The sequence below is a fragment of the Falco punctatus genome, assembly GCF_963210335.1.
Source record: "Falco punctatus genome assembly, chromosome: 4".
Lineage (NCBI taxonomy): Eukaryota > Metazoa > Chordata > Aves > Falconiformes > Falconidae > Falco > Falco punctatus.
Window position 1 is genome coordinate 19,643,785 of NC_137583.1, and position 16,181 is coordinate 19,659,965.

Consider the following 16,181-nt stretch of genomic DNA (forward strand, 5'->3'; position numbering starts at 1 on the left):
AACCTTCTGCAAACTGAATTCTACGTTAGAACTTACAGAGGGGGATGACTTCTGCTCTCTCTTCCCTCCCTAAAAAATATAAATTTACAGCAGCATCAGCTGGCAATAAAGCAGGTAGCCTGTATTAGCCATCACTTGCAGTGCAGGCACCCAGTCCAGCCCACTTCCCTGTTTAAATGTGAAGGGCCAACGCTGGGTTTGAAAACATCTGGGCAGGAGTTGGTCCCAAGCTGCCTCTGTGCCCAATACAGGAACTTCCTCAGCCGGCACATTACCACACACTCCAAGTACAGGCACGCTGCACAACGTTTCTCCAAGCATTAGCCGAGGCCTCAAACAATCAAGGAGCTTTTTTTTTTTTTCTTTGCTTTTTTTTTTTTTTTTTTTTGGAGAAATGATCAAACCGGGGGTGGGGACAGAACATCCTGCGTGAAACCGCATCCTGAACAAGCATCACCACGATTCACTGTAAATAAATACTCTCTCCTTGCAGCACTTCCGTCAACTGTCACTGCCTTGGCTCCAATCACCTTTCAAGTCCAAACAGGAAAGCAGAGAAAAGCGAGTGAGATGGCAGATATGAGGTTTAATTTGCTTTTCACTGCAGTTTTCATTGGTGGTGTGCTTCCAATTCGTCGGCATTGCCAGCTGCCTGGAATCACTCCTGGACCCAGTTTTTTCCTGTTAACCTTCATAATTGTATTATTATGGGCAAGCCCACAAACTGTGCTACAAAAAGCTGTAAAAAGTGCAGCTTCCACCCTTTATTAGATAAGCAGCCAGATCCAAACTCTGCTGCTGCAGACAGAAAGGCAACTCAGATTCACTAAAGGTGTTTCTTCACTTATGTTTTTACATAATGCAAGATGTGTCTGCTAAAAAAAAAAAATAAAGTCTACGTGGGGGGGTGTGGAGGCATGAAGGGATTACAGGATGAAATAAGTTTGACCTCAATTTTCTTGAAAACTTATGAAAATATATATATAAACTTGGAAAGATCAAAGATGTGAGAGGATAGCAATCCCGGGCAGGAAAGCACAAGCAGGAGCTAACCTGGGTCTCGCACGTGAGCCCTGTCAAAGGTGGGAGCGTTGTGCACCCCATGGTACTTCAAATGAGCTGACGATGGAGAAGAAGAGGTGCTGCCTCTCGTGCGTGCGCACCCCCTCGTGGGCACGCCACCTGGCACCCGCAGGCACCAAGGCTGGAGGGACCAGCGTACTCTGCAAGGGGTGCACTTGTCCAGGAGCTGAAAAATGGGGTCAAACCCTCATGAGCCTTCACGAGACCAAAGCAGAGCACAGCCCCCTCGCCTTCGGGGCGGGAGGAGGGGGGAGAATAGACCTTGGCAGCCGCAGCCCGCCTGGGTGTGCCAGGAAGCACGGGATCCCCTCCCCACTGCACACGCACGCAAGGAGCAATTTAATTAATAAAAGTAAAAATGAAGTATTACATGTAGCAGCAAAGCATTATTAAAAGTCATAATGTCTCAAAGGTTCCTATGAAGTCATGTTCTTACAATTCGCTCCGAAGAATTTAAAGACAAAATTACATGCTTGGTAATACTCTGGGGAGCATGCTTTTCTATGTGGCCCATTGTTTGTGTATGATGCATGGCTTTGAGAAAGTGGCATTGTTAGAGGGATCATAAATCACAAAGGGGAAGTTTGATTTTTTTCTAATTATTTTTTTTAAAAAAAAGAAATCTTATTCCAGACAGGGCTTTCTTTTGCTGCAGAGTTTTCAGCTTGTTTCAGCAAACAAACTGACATCAGATCTACGTATGCTGTGGGGGTCTCAATCTGCTCAGAAGATCATCACCCTCTTCTCCACAGCCTCTCACAGAGAAAACCATTCTGCAGCCAGTACTGCAGGTTTTGTATTGCTGATTCCAAGAGAACATTTATTTTTCTAAAGATAACTCTTCAAGATAAAATCTTAAATATTAAAAGAGCAGCACTAAAACTTCTGCACTGCTTTTTGCAAAGTTCACCTGGTGTGGTTTGCCACCTTAGTTTTCTCCAAATGATCTCTGGTTTTAGTGTGGTTATTTATTCTTAGGTGTATTATTTCTGAACTTGGAACCGAAGTGGGCTCTGTGCACTTCAAAAGCAAAGAGTGAATGCCAAAAATCACGTACTACCCACACCCACCCACCCCATCCTTCACAGTGCACATGAATTAGCTAGTGGTCTGCCTCCCAAAGCAACCACAATAGAGTTATTGCTCTGATGAGACTGATTTATTTCAGATCTCGCTGGTGCTGAAAACTCAAAACTGTCTCCACGACACTGCCCAGCTTCATTTCAAACTTTACAGCAACCAACAACAATAACAAAAACACACCCAAGCAAACCTAAAAACCAACAAAAAAAAGCCCAGGAGATAACAGATGTCACAATAAGAAGATCCCAACACTCCCAGTTAGCAGGAACACCTTGCTAAGACCAAACCATACAAAGCAATTTGCAAGGGAAGAACCAACACACTCAAGTCTGGATCAATAGATATCAGTCAAGCCAGAAAGTCCAAAGAGTCTTCAGGCTCCAAGCGCCCAACCAGGCACCACTGCAGGGTGGTCTTCAAACACGGCCAAGCATGTACCACCACTTGCTTAAAGAATGAGAAACCCACAGCACATCACAACGCGACTGGGCATCATCTTCCCCGAGGGGACACATCCCAAAACACAGATCCTGTGGGTTCACGCCCCTATCAGGTGAGATTGCGCTCTCATGCAAACTCTTCTGCCCTACTCCATGTGTCTATATTTTGTTTGGTATACATATTTGTTTTACATATCTATTCCTACATACAGGAAAACCCCAAGCAGCATTAGTTCTTAATGTAAAGAAATCCTAAACTTTTCTGAAATACCAGCTGTGTCTACCTTAATGGGTGCACCAATATTTCCAACAGTGCATGATTTCCAGTTACAAATCAAAGCTCCATAAACTACATTTCCCTGGGACTCAGTCCTGTATCTCTGCATCCTACAGTCCATACAGCTTTTGTCCTACACACGCCTGTCCTCCCCATCCCATTTTTGCCTGTTTACTTGGATGCTCTCCTGCTGCAACATATTACAAGTATGAACATATATGGTTATTTTGTTGGTGGTTGTTTGGGTTGTTTTTTTTTTCCAAACTTAGTTACCAGCTAGTACCAGGTTAAGCTAAGCGGCAGGCATCTAGGCAGACACACCAACCTCAACTCCTGGCTGGTGTGAATCAGCACAGCTCCACCGACTGCAGAAGAATTAAGGAACTGTGTCAGTTTATACCAGCTAAAAATCTGACCCTGATCATCTGATCTGTCTCAAGATAGTCACTACAATCAGAATGTAAGAAGAATAAATTAGCATGGATTAAGCCTGGGAAAACCTGCTGAGGAAACTTGACTCTGTTAAAATACACTTCGTTCACTGATAATTGTGCAGCTTAGGAGGTCCTGTGGTCTAAATACCATTAACTAACAGCATCAATGCACTATTCGTTATTCCTAAATAAAAGTGGAAAAAAAAAACCCAACACACACCTTTCTGTTTCAGAACCTCCTGTTTTCAAATTTACGATGGAACACATGGCACGTTCTTCTGCCAAAACATCTGCCACCTTCAGGAGACCTGACTTCATCCAGCACTGGTGTAAGAATAAGGCAGACAGAGACCTTCCAGCATGAGTATCTGGCTGCCAACATTACATGAAGGAACTATTTATGCTCCACAAAAGGCTTGGACATGGTCTGGAGTATAGGCAGAAACAAGAGAGCTGAATAGAGATAATTATTTTGAGAACTTCCAAGTAGAAACATTATTACAGTAATTTCCAAGTGTTTCTCTCAACTTTGCATGTTGCGAAGGACTTCTACTCTGTGTGTTCAAAATGCCCATCATATGGAAACAATTACAGCATACAAGCTTAAACTGACTTCTACCAATGCAAGGACCGTTGACCCATCTTTATGGGCATTTTAAATAATTTATGTCCAACTTGAATGCAATCGGCTCTACTTGACATGCCTGACCCAAAGTACATCAAGGTTTATGTCTGGTTTCTTTAACATTCAGACCCTGTCAAGGGAAGATGTGATCTATGCTCTTACAAGATGAGCTCTTCTCCACCAGCCACCAAAGCAGGTCTCTACCATTCCCACCGCTGCCCCTGTGCCAAAAAGTTCTGGCCAAAAAGATGCCCATTTTGCTCTTCCTGAGGCTTTTGTATAGCCAGGCTCACTCTCTTCCTACTTCTCCCGCAGGATGCCCAGAAGGGAACCAGAAAAATCTGCCGATAAAGCTGGTGGGAAGGGTGGGGCTTCACCACAGCCCAAACAAGAGCTTGACCATGGCTCCCATGCAAGACAGTTCATTGCAAGGGATACAGCCCTGCTCCTCCTGGAAGAGAAAGGGGGCTTTTGAGGAAAGGGAAAAAAAAAAAAAAGCCTTAAAACTAGCTCTATACCTAGGAGAACTGATTTGCCAAAAAATACCTTGTGGGAGCTCATGCAAATCGGTGACTGTGCCAGGTCCTCAAACAGGCTTGAAGGACACAGGGAGAGCCAAGCCCTTGGGGAAAGCTGAACACAACTGGGAACAGTGAGTAAATCCCTCCAGGAGCAAGCAGGGAGGCCAGAAAGCAGCAGGGATGCTGTCTGTATGGAGAGGTACGTGATGCACAAGGGGAAGGGGTCTGAGCTCCCTTCCTCTTTCAGCTCATCAGTTTCCACAACTGATGAGCTAAAGCCACCCCAGAAGGGGACTCAGCTGCACCTTCCCTGCCACAAGCCCTCAGACAGATGGATCCTCTCGGAAAGGAGCCAAGGGCATGAGGGGCAGTGACAGGAGTCCTGCCCATTGAATTTAGCATGGATCTCTCCTGGTCCTGGTCAGGAGAAGTGACTGAGGCACTTTGGACTTGCTACCTTTATCTTCAGAAAGATGACATTGGTGACCACAAGCTAATCCACACCGAGTATGAGCTTGATTTAAATCAAAGTGATTTGAATCACCGACTTTAATCACGGCTTATATCAGCAAGCAGGAAACATGGTTTAAATCATTGATTTTAATCTTGGTTTACATTTGTACTTTTGTATTTATTTTCTTAAAGAAAGACTGATTCTAATTGGTTAGCAACTGAATAAAATATGACCTTTTCATTAAACTTCACTTTTCTCCCTGCTAAACTAGAGAGTAGGTTATTTTCACATTCATTTGTATCCCTAAGTTTTAGGTTATGACAATGTTAGAAATTATGAATATTTTTATTAGTTGGTAATTTTGTTATTCGTATCAATCTTCATTTGGCTGAAAAGTGGAACTGCAACAAAATGAAAAAAACATTTGTATTTATTGAATGAAAGTTACTTAAATATGCTGGATACATAATAAGTTTATGCATTTATGCATGTAAAACCTTTACTGAACATGATCTGTTGTAATAAAACTGAATATATTGGGATCTCAGCAGTACTAGATCTCATCCTCTCGCACCCTTATTTTATTCCAAGATTGGAGCCGAAAAGAGGAAATCTTGTTCTCCTTTTCCATATGAATTTCTCAGTTTTTACTGAATCGCCAAAGGAATTCCTGAAACTAACTGTTCAGCCCCATTCTAATGAAAACTGAAACCAAACGCTCCATCTACAGAAGAAGTCATTAGTATCTAAACTTAACAATTTTCACATATTCTAACATAACCAGAAGAGCTAACTTCAGTTAGGTTTTTGGGCTAATTTTCTTTAAAATATCAACAGAAAAAAATGTATTTTATTATTATTTTGTATTTCATCTTTTAAAACATGATACATTGCTCACAGGTTTCAGTATTACCATTTTAAAATTCTGTTTTTAATAGGTTTTTAAATTAAAGGTTATAGAATTCAAATAAAAGTAATATTTTAAAACTGTCTAAATCTCACCCATTTTGCCCTGCCTTTTTGACCTGCAATTCTAAATAACTTAAAACTGCCTAAGTATTAAGCAGGACATAATTAGTACAGTCAATGAAGTGAAAAAAGGGAACAGGAGGGAAAGATAGCACACTTCTTTCTTAAACTTTAAGAAGCTACTAAAACTCAGGAGATAAGTAAAAGAAAGCTGGTTTAGCATCTTGGTTTCAAAGTTCTTAGTTCTCTGCTGCTGGGTGACCCTGTAAATATTTTGGCTTTGCTGCATGGGGTGATGTCAGCCCCCGGCAGCCCTATCCCCAGCCTGCACTGGCCAGCAAAGGAGCTGCCATTTGGGTAAAATCAACCAGAAAGCCCACAGTGAAAAAACCTGAACTCGCCTGGCCACATGACTCACACCTCCTTCTGAAGAAACACCAGAGCTTGCCATGAGTTACTTTTAACTAAGGGCCAAGAGCCCTATAAGGACATTATCTCAGGGGGAGACAGGAGCACTTTGCCGACTTCTGCATCAGCTCTGAAAGGCCCCAGCATCCTCACCCTATCCTCACTGCCAGCGTCCCACCATACCCACACACAGCCGCCCTGCAACCAGCTCCCTGCATTACAGTCTGCTTTGAAACCCTATGAAAAAAAAAAAACCAAACCACAAACAACAAAAAAAGCTCTAGAGGGGGGGAAAGTGAGGGGGAGGAAGAAAAGAAAAGTCGCTCTATTGACTACAGCATCTCTACCACACATAATTCAAGGACTATAGCTGGTATGAATTGGGGGGTGGGAGGGAGAAGGGAGCTTTTTTATCCTTTTCCTTCAAAGAAACTAATCAGAAAAACTCCTACTTCATTAGGTAAATCCTCAGCACGTTTACTTCCAGCAAACCTAAATAATAACAAAATAAACCAAAAACTGTGAAGGAACGATACATAGAACTCACGGTAAATAAAAGTTTAACAAATCCCTGGAGAGTTACCACCAACACTGAACGTGGGATTTCTTTCCTGAAGAATTTACAAACCCAGACTCTCCAAAGAAGATTTAAAAAACAGTAATTAAAATCTGCATAGTAAAAACTATCTGGGTGTTTCCTTCTGGCTTAAAAAAAACCAGACAGTTACAATACATATAAACACTGCCTAAACAAGTGTGAGCTCCATCAGGATGGACTGAAATGGAAGAATGTGCAGCTCACAGGGAATTAGTTCAGAAAATATAAATATATGCTGTTCTTTAAATACACCTTTAAATACGATTTCATAAGTTTACATTTTATGGTAATTTGAGATCCCAATTTGACAGTTTTGTATGCACCACACACAACCTCCCCATAAAATACACATATAGAAAGGTATTCGTGTTCTTGGTTAAAACAAGATTAACAGAACAAGCTCTTTTCCAAAAAATGCAATTTAAAACAGAAAAACGGGCTTGTAATAAGAAGGCCATTTTACTGTTTATATTATAATTCTAAGTGAATGGATGTAGCATAAAGCTATGATTATTTTCCTGCGGTCATAATATATGTGATTTAGAGTAAGTTTAGGGAAAAATGTTAACTGAGACAGAGGTCTGAAAACGGATAAAGAATCAGGGCACAAAAATGCAGCACACTTCTGCTAACCCACATCCAGTCGTCTGTGCAACTTTATTTACTGTTCATAGTTCACTGCAAACGGGTGAAGCTGTCTCTAATGCCATACAAATTTGGCTATCAGCTGTCCTATGCAAATTTGACTCTAATTACGTATGCATTACTGAGCTATGAAATAAGTCAGTGTGTTGTGGTATGTGAATACACATCCCGCTCTTGTTTTTGAGCATAATAGTTTTCAGTGTCTGCTGAGTGTTCATATCCTGTGGACTTTTCCTTTTTTTTTTCTCCTTTTCCTTTCTATCCTTCCCCCCCCCCTCCCCTTTTTTTTTTTAAATGAGACACCTTCTTTTCTAATTTAAAAAAAGATATTAAGACAGAATTAATTTTTTTAAACCTATCCTTAAAAGCAATATAAATTCCTGCCACAGAGATCTGAAGCAAAAATTGAAGACTCCTTTTACATTGTGTAATGAATTAACTTTAAAAAGGGTGAACAATAAAACAAACAACTACCCAAAACATTTTTTGGAACTAATTATGTACTAAGCAAGAAGTAATTTTATCCTTATACCCACATTTTCTGTTTTGGGCACTTCTATTTCATGTCCCTTGACACCTTCTCCAATAATCCATCTACTTTATATTGGAAAGCCTCACATGAATAAAACTTTATGGCACTACAGGCATTTAGCCTTCCACTGACATTCCTGGCCTGTTCAATTCTGCAATTCAATCAAAATCAAATCTCAAAATCCTCTTGTCAGCCAGCGCTGCTTTCATATGCCCAAGCCCTGTGTAAGGATAACTGCATCCAATCTTTCCCCCAAGCAGTGCTTATATTGTTTTATTACAGTTCAATGAGTGGAGTTCAAAATTACATGCAGCTGCCTACTACTGTGGTCTGTCTGTGTTACGCATGGACACAAGTATTGCCCACCAGGCTTGAAATCATTCACTTACTGGTCTGGCAAGAGAGACTGTGAGCACTTCACTGTATGGAGGAACATCCTGCCTGCTACATCTAAAGAGGGTGATGTTAGCAGATCAGTCCCTTTATAAAGGGATTGTGAAAGCCCTATGAAATGCAACTCAAACGTGCTCGATGTTAAGCATGTGGCTACTGCACATAAAAGCAAAGATAAACCTCAACATGCACTACTCATTCTCAGAAAGCTTGTGAGGGAAGATAAAGGACCGGGGAATAAAAGGCTTCTCACAGAGTTTTTATGTGTGTTTTAAATGATGAAGCTTCATTTAGACAATTTTTATCTTTTCTTTCCCCCCTCCATAATCTTCACACTGAAACAAAAGGACGAAACACAAAGCTAATTAAATACAATTTAATCAGATGAACAATGCAGCGACTCCAAATGCAATAGCTTAAAAACTCCTACTAGCGCTAGCTCCTGTACAGCTTGGCTGGAGGGAGAGATAGCATCAAAACCAGGCAAGATTTCCATCCCACACTCCCCATGCTTGCTGGGGGCTAGAGGTAAGACACAGCGTCAAGAGGCTCCCTCCTGTGCCACGACCAGGGCTGGGAAGCAGCAACAGCCAGGACCCGATGGGAAGGGGTCCACCCGCACACACGCTGCCCGGCCAGGTACCGGCAAACGCACCCAAACCCCCCACAGCTGGCAGTAGCATCCTTCTCGGCATGTACAACATTCCACAAGCAGCATGAGTGATATGACGCTCCTACAGGTTAATGTATCACCTATCACATTAGCATTTATTGATCATTTTCACTTGGCTTTCCATCAGCATTTCACGGTATTACAACAGTGACCAAAATCAAACGAAAAAAAAAAAACAGTCTTTTATCAAAAGGCTGTTCATCAAATATTCTACCGTTACTAATTTCTGTAAGACTAGCAAGTGAGAAAACAGAGGCAACACATAGTTAGACATCCTGCCGAGAAAAAGCTCTCTTCGAGATGAACCCCATTACCTTTCAACACGCAGGTCTGAGAACCAAGCTAACCACACAACAAACCGCCGACCTATGACAGCAGCACTAAACTGCTTGTCCATGAATCAAGGCTTCATTTCTTTTTCAAAAAAAAATGAGAGAGGAAAAAAGTGCACCCAGCTGCTGTGCAACTGCCCACGTGTTGGTTATGTAGAAGGAAACTCAGTCACGAGGCTATCCAGCACTTGGACTTTTAATAGCCTTCATTCAAACGTAGCGTGGATTATTGCGTGCGCATCATACATGTGTCTATTAATCTATTTCTACATCTACTTGTATAAAGCCTGGACAGGGAAATTTAGAAATGCAACAGTGGTGACTGATCCCAGAGTCACCAACTGTCACTGGTCCAGTAGAGGCACAGCCCTCAGCTCAGGCACTGGGACACAGCCCATGAGATGCAGCTTCGAGTTCCCATCCCTGCCAAGGGTTTGTGGTGGGCCAGTCACGTCTCCTTTACGTCTATTTATTGTACAATTACAGATTTGGGAAACTTTCTACAAAATCTTAGGGTTCCAGGATCACAGCCATTTCAGTCACCCGCCTTTCCACACAAATCCACCAAAGACTTGTTTCTGCACAAGACTAGCGCTTCTCCACAGGAGGTGGACTGGGTTATAGGAGCACCAAAGCTCAGAGCAGTTCCAGCAGAGCTCCCCACGACAGCCCTGTCCCCAAAATGTAGTTGAAGCCAACACAGAAACCCCTCAGATGAAAATACAACTCCCTCCGTTAAGGCTACTGCCTGTGATGACAGTGAGGGAAGGAGCAACAAAAGCTCCACCAACCTGCAGACCAGGCTCCACTCTCCACGCACAGCTCTTCTGTAGCCGATACACAAGGCTTTGGGCCAAAACCTGCGGGTTTGGGGTATCCTGTAGCCAAGATCACAGCTCCCCAGGGAGCTGCATGTACAACAGCACACGCATGCAAGCTTCCACCAGCCCCCAAGACAGGGAGGTCCCTGGGCCCCCACCCAAGGGCCAAACTCGCCCAGCAAACTGCAAACAAAACAAACAGGCACTCAGCGGAGGGATCCTGCTCAGGAACAGTGCGTATCATCCTTGTCAATATGCAATGACATATCAACATTATAGAATCCAAACTTTGAGGCAAACCACTCGGGCGTGTGCTGGGGCTAGGGGGGGAAAACCGTCTCGCTCCACATGCACACTTGTAGGAAGTGACAAAGTATCACGTCTGCTTGCCATCCGAATTTAGCAGCCTATAGATAGCAAACCAACAAGATGCATCTAGCACAAGCCCCAGCACATGCACCCAGTCATTCATGGTGACTTTGCACCTGTAGCTTCGCTGTAAATCCAAAGGGATGAGAGAGGCAAGCAAGGAGCCGTGGCTCCCAACCACCCCCTTTATCACCACCATCACAGTATTTACTGTAACACATGTGACTTAGTGAAGCCCTAGATTAATTAAATGAACTCCTCCATTAATCAATCAATCAATCCAGCACAGAGCAGTTGAAATATTGAATTACTTAAGAGCAGCATCTTTATATAGGACTTTTAAAGGTCTGCTCTGGAGGACCTTATCCCCGATAATTAAATTTGGCCTCACATGGAGAGGAACATCAGAAACCCAGAGGAGGCCCCGAGGCAGAAGCGCGGGCACGTGGGAAACACCAGCTACCGCCATGGGAAACACTGCCCCATCCGAGGGGATCAGTGAGCTTCTGCAGAAGCAAACATCCCCCAAACCACCCTTGCAAACACTTCCCCAGACACTGACAGCGAGGGCTTCTACTTGTTCAATCAGGACCACTAACAAATTAAGAGAACTAAGCTCAGAATTGCCTAGTCCTCGGTAACGGCTCACATCCAGCTGGCACAGCTGGAACAGGGGAAAGGAGGAAAGCAGGGCCATGCACTCGTACTCCAGGAATACCTGAATGCATACATAATAGTAGCAGAACCTGTAAAGTCAGTAAAGGTTATCTAATTTTATATATGGAGAAATTTAAGCAGAGAGAGTTGAAACACGTTGTTCCAAGATGTGAAGAGCCCCAGTAAGAATGTCAGTAATAAGAACACTGATCTCCCATCATCCTGAAAGCCAGGCACACAAACTGCTAATATGATCAATTTTGTCATCTGTGGGTCCACTTGAACCAGTATATTTGGACATCAAAATAGGAGAAATGAATTCTGCACTTCCTTCCATCTTCATTTCAGTTTGGACAAGACTAGTGTAACTACGCTCATCAATAGGAGAAAGGGCAACAGAAAAAAAAAAAAAAGCCAAAAAACTATTCTATGCATGCAATTATTCCAATTACTGAAAAATCCCTATGAGAAACTTTTCATGTAGCATGAGCATTGCTGTTTCCCTTAGACAATAAAAAATAAAGCTTCACAAGGCTCCCCCTCAAAAAACAATCCTATAACATCACGGCAAAAATAACTGATGCTGGTATGTCTTGCCCCACCCCCAGCAAATACTTACATATTAGATATTTTAGCTGCAAGAGTCAGACTTAAGCAGTTACAACCTCTTGTGTGCCTGCTATTCTTCCTCCAGCCCTTCCCACCACTGCTACATACCCTGCCCTGAGCAGGGACCTCAGTGAAGCGCATGGACTATCGTGACTGCTTCTCCCAGATACAAAGGGAACAGAGCAGCAGCCTTTAGATCTTGCAACAAGACAGGGCATACAGGACACAGAATCGAGTAAAAATACAGCAATATGAACACACACTTCAACACTCAGAAGCCACTATTATTTTTTTTTTGGCAAAGACAATTAAAAAAAAAGAAAAAAAAGAAAAAAACTTATTACAAGCCCTAAATGTAGGATGGCACAGCATGTTAACATATTGCTGTACATCCTTTACAGAACTGCATCCAAAGCTATATTAAAATAACATTAAGGTTGCAAAAACTAGGCAACAAAGTTGGCAACATCAACATGTAATCTTGATTTACACCTTTGGAACGAGTATTACAATCAAGTCTTCGCTTACACAATCATATTTTTTCTATGGGACTCCCATCTAATGTGCAGTTATTAAGCATTTCTTCTTACCATTACAAAATCTGTACTCCCAGTAGCACACACTACTTACTTAGCACACTGTCCAAACCCAAAGCTGAATACAACATTACCAAGCTCTTCTTGATCATGTCTCCACTTCCCTCATTACAGTACTAAGGTTAATGAAAGTCTCCTCACCTCCACGTGCAGAGAAGCTTGATAGCATCACAATCATCTCACTGGTGGGAAACAAAGCAAGAGGGAGGCTATTGATAGCTGCTGGTTTGAGTTACCCAGTAAGTCCAGGCATCAATCTGAGCCCACCATGACTCACAGTTTTTATGGAGACTGACAACCCCATGTGCTACAGACAGCCCCAACTGGCCTCAGCTGTGGTTGCAAACCCCAGATCACTTCTGCAAAACTAGCCCCAGGTGTCTCTTGGTGGGCATGCAGAAATGAGGAACAGGGAACCACATGGCAAGCTGGGAGTACATGGGTTTGGATGACATGCCAAGGCCCATACAACACTCTTTGGGAGGAAAAAAAACAAAAAAAAACAAAAAACCCCAAAACTACATGATAATGTCAAGAGAGTTTCATAATGTGTAACAGCTCAGAGGCTTGGTTAAGGTGGCCTATGCCACCTTAACTCTATCATTCCCCAAATCTCATGTGTCAGACTATACCATCTTGAAGGTTGTTTTCATATACACCTGTTTTTGATACATGTCATTTCTTCAGAATTTTTTACTCTATCCTTAAGAAGTGGGAATTGAAACAGCAGCAAGAAGCAACTACAACCAAGAAGACAACATGACAGAGCTCTGGTCGGCAAGAGATGTACACCACAAGCCACCACCTCCAGCACTAACAGCATAACCAGCCGCTGTGCCACGCTGCTGATGGCAGGGTGGAGGCATCGACCCCAAATTCTGAAGAGAAGATCACTTCAACAGCTGTTAAGTCTGAGGTTCCCCCACAGTGAGATCACAAGGAGCACTCTAGCATCCTCAAAATACTTTAAGTGCCTTGACGACTCCAATGACTATAAAGAAACATGTGGCTCAGAGAAAATCCAGGAGCTCCCACTGCTTCTTGGGGTACCCACTGCCACCTGGTACCTGCTGCTAAAGGTGGCCAGCCAGTGGCATCACCATTGCAAAAATTTCAGTGCCTGCCAGAAATCTTTCTGCAAGCAAGACTTTTCCCTTTACACTGTAGGGGCTCATACAGGGTGCTACCAAGGCCCCAGCACCCTATGTGACACCACACGAGGAGGATGCTGAGGTACTGTGGGACTTGTCCTCCCCCACTGCACCTCGGCAGGGCCCTCGGCACTGGGCAGAGCATCATACGGCTGCCCTGGCCTCCCCTCACTAGTGACAACTCCAGCACACCGCCTGCACCGAGACACTCAGCTCTGTTAAAAATACATACGCACATACATATGCATTTATACGTTAAAAAAGAAGAATTCTTTATATGGCGATGAGCTGTGCTGTCATTCTTGTCCATTATGTGCCCGTTCAGGTTTGCTGGGGCAACAGAAGAAACCTGGCGAGATCAGTGGGTGCTCTCAGAAGACTTAGCACATGGCAAGGAGCTTAACTTCATGCCCTCTAAATTTTAGAAAAAGTCACAGGTGTTCAAAAGAAGCAGTATATCTCAGTTTTACTAAATACTTACACAGTATTTGTTGTGCTTAGGAAAGGGCTGCACTAGTACACAGACAGTGCCAAGCGTCGCATTTTTACCCTGATCTATGGCATTCTCCATCCTCCCCAGTAATTTGCACTTTCTTCTCTTTCAAAGCATCCCATAAAAGGCATTTACAGTCAACACACAGTCTTATTAGCACCTGGTATATATTCTCTTTTACAAAACATGTGATTCACTTTTACAAAGTATGTGTTTACTTTGACTTCCCCCTTACAGAAACAACATGTGAATGTTGCCATTTTATATCACAGAGTTTCAGTCTTGAGTATGTTTCTGAAACAGGTTATTAAAACAAAAATGCAACTTAAACAAATCAGCAAAAAATCAGTTGAGAAAAGCTTGCACTGCAGTTGTTCTGACTACACAGAACTGTGAAAGCCAAAAGGAAGGAGTTAACCTTTGTTGAAACAGCATCAAACAGTCGCTGCTGCTTCAGTTATTGCTGTACCGGGACCGCTGCAGCAAGCAGCATCCCTCGGTAACAGAAGAGCATCACCTACATACTCACAATTCCCCAAGGGTCAAACCTAAAGCACTGTCCTTTAAATGTGGGTAACAACCAACATCAGGTACACAAGAAAATCTGGTAGATTGAACAGGAAACTACAGCGAACTATTTCTGAAATGTAAATGAGACTGCTACTTTCATTTCATTATTGCCGTAGCACTGTGCTGAGATGAAGTTTCCATCTGTGATTTTCAGGACAGGATATCAGCCATTTCAGATGGCATCCGTCGGAAACCAGAGAGAAAAGTTACTCACAAATTTTGTTTTATAACATTATTTAAACTCTATTCGGTCTTCCCTCCAAAAGAGCTTATGGGAGCTAATTCAGTGATTCAGGGAACAACCTCACAGCAACCAAGCAGCTTTACCCCCACCCATCCCTTTTATTATTAAGAACAACTTGTAGAAAGTTACAATCTGAAGTGGACTAAAGACTTAAAAAGACAGTTTTAACAAGGCCATGCTAAATACCAATCTCCTATTACTCCTTCGAATATTCTCGACTTCAACAAGTTAAACAGTTTGTGGTATCAAGCCTCAAGGTTTTGTACACAGGAGAACACTTTCAAATCTCTCATTGAAATCCAGGGACTCTTGGATTACCTGCAAAATTTTTTTGTCCATATGCAAGAGACAGCACACACACCAGAATTATTTCAAACTCTTGTTTCTTTTTTCACAACATTTTCACCGTCAGTCACGCAAATTTATCAGCAAAAAATGCTGAAGTCAATGATGATGCAATTAAGGCTTTGATTACATGATGACAGCAAATCGATTTTAAAGCAGATTATATCAACAGTTGGGCAAAAGGAGAGGCAGGCATTATGGAAATCAGACCCTTTAATATCTTTAAGATTCCATAACCCCAGAGAGCATCTTTAATTCACCCTCTTTTATTCCAGATGGTCTCACAAAAAAAACCCCAAGTTACACATTCTGGTAGCCCATGCTAACACACTTTCTACGACATGATGTTAATACATGTTAAAAATCAAAATTAAAAAAAAAAAAAAAAAAAATCTAAATTGCAACTGTTTCCCCACTAAGGTGTCATTTGCAACAACATACATTTTTAAAGAACCCCAGGACACAACACATCACTTACTTCCACCGGACAGGCACGCCAGTGCCTGGTGAAGGCAAGCAGAGTTACAGATAAGTGTTTGAGAGCAGGATTTGGCTTCAGACTCTGCATGAAGGCAGGAATAGGCAACTATTGTGCTGCCTGTTTTCTCACAGCAGATCCCAACTAGCTTTGGCTATGGATCCAGCACTGCCAGCCAATTTCAAGGAAAAAAAAAAAAAGAGCCTCCGACCCTTTCCTTTCTCTCTCTTTTTGTAATCGCTTGCAGGCACAACCGCTCCAGCAAGCAGCTCCCCTACCAGCCCAATATTTACACTAAACCTCTAAAGGACTTTCTATTATAATGCTATCTCATTGATACAAGATTACTCCTGAACCACATCAAACCCCGCAATACTGTGA

General features: G+C 42.5%; 1 protein-coding gene across 13 annotated transcripts in view; it reads right to left on the reverse strand.

Annotated features, from left to right (window-relative positions):
• FOXP1 (forkhead box P1) overlaps positions 1-16,181 on the reverse strand; it is a 387,112-nt gene that overhangs the window by 298,512 nt on the left and 72,419 nt on the right. The window contains exon 1 of one of the 13 annotated variants that reach the window (XM_080382601.1): positions 12,661-13,339. The exons of the other annotated variants lie outside the window; for them this stretch is intronic. The gene's annotated coding sequence lies outside the window, so the exon portion shown is untranslated. Of the gene's footprint in view, positions 1-12,660; positions 13,340-16,181 lie in introns of those variants that run through there. 13 annotated transcript variants of the gene reach the window in all.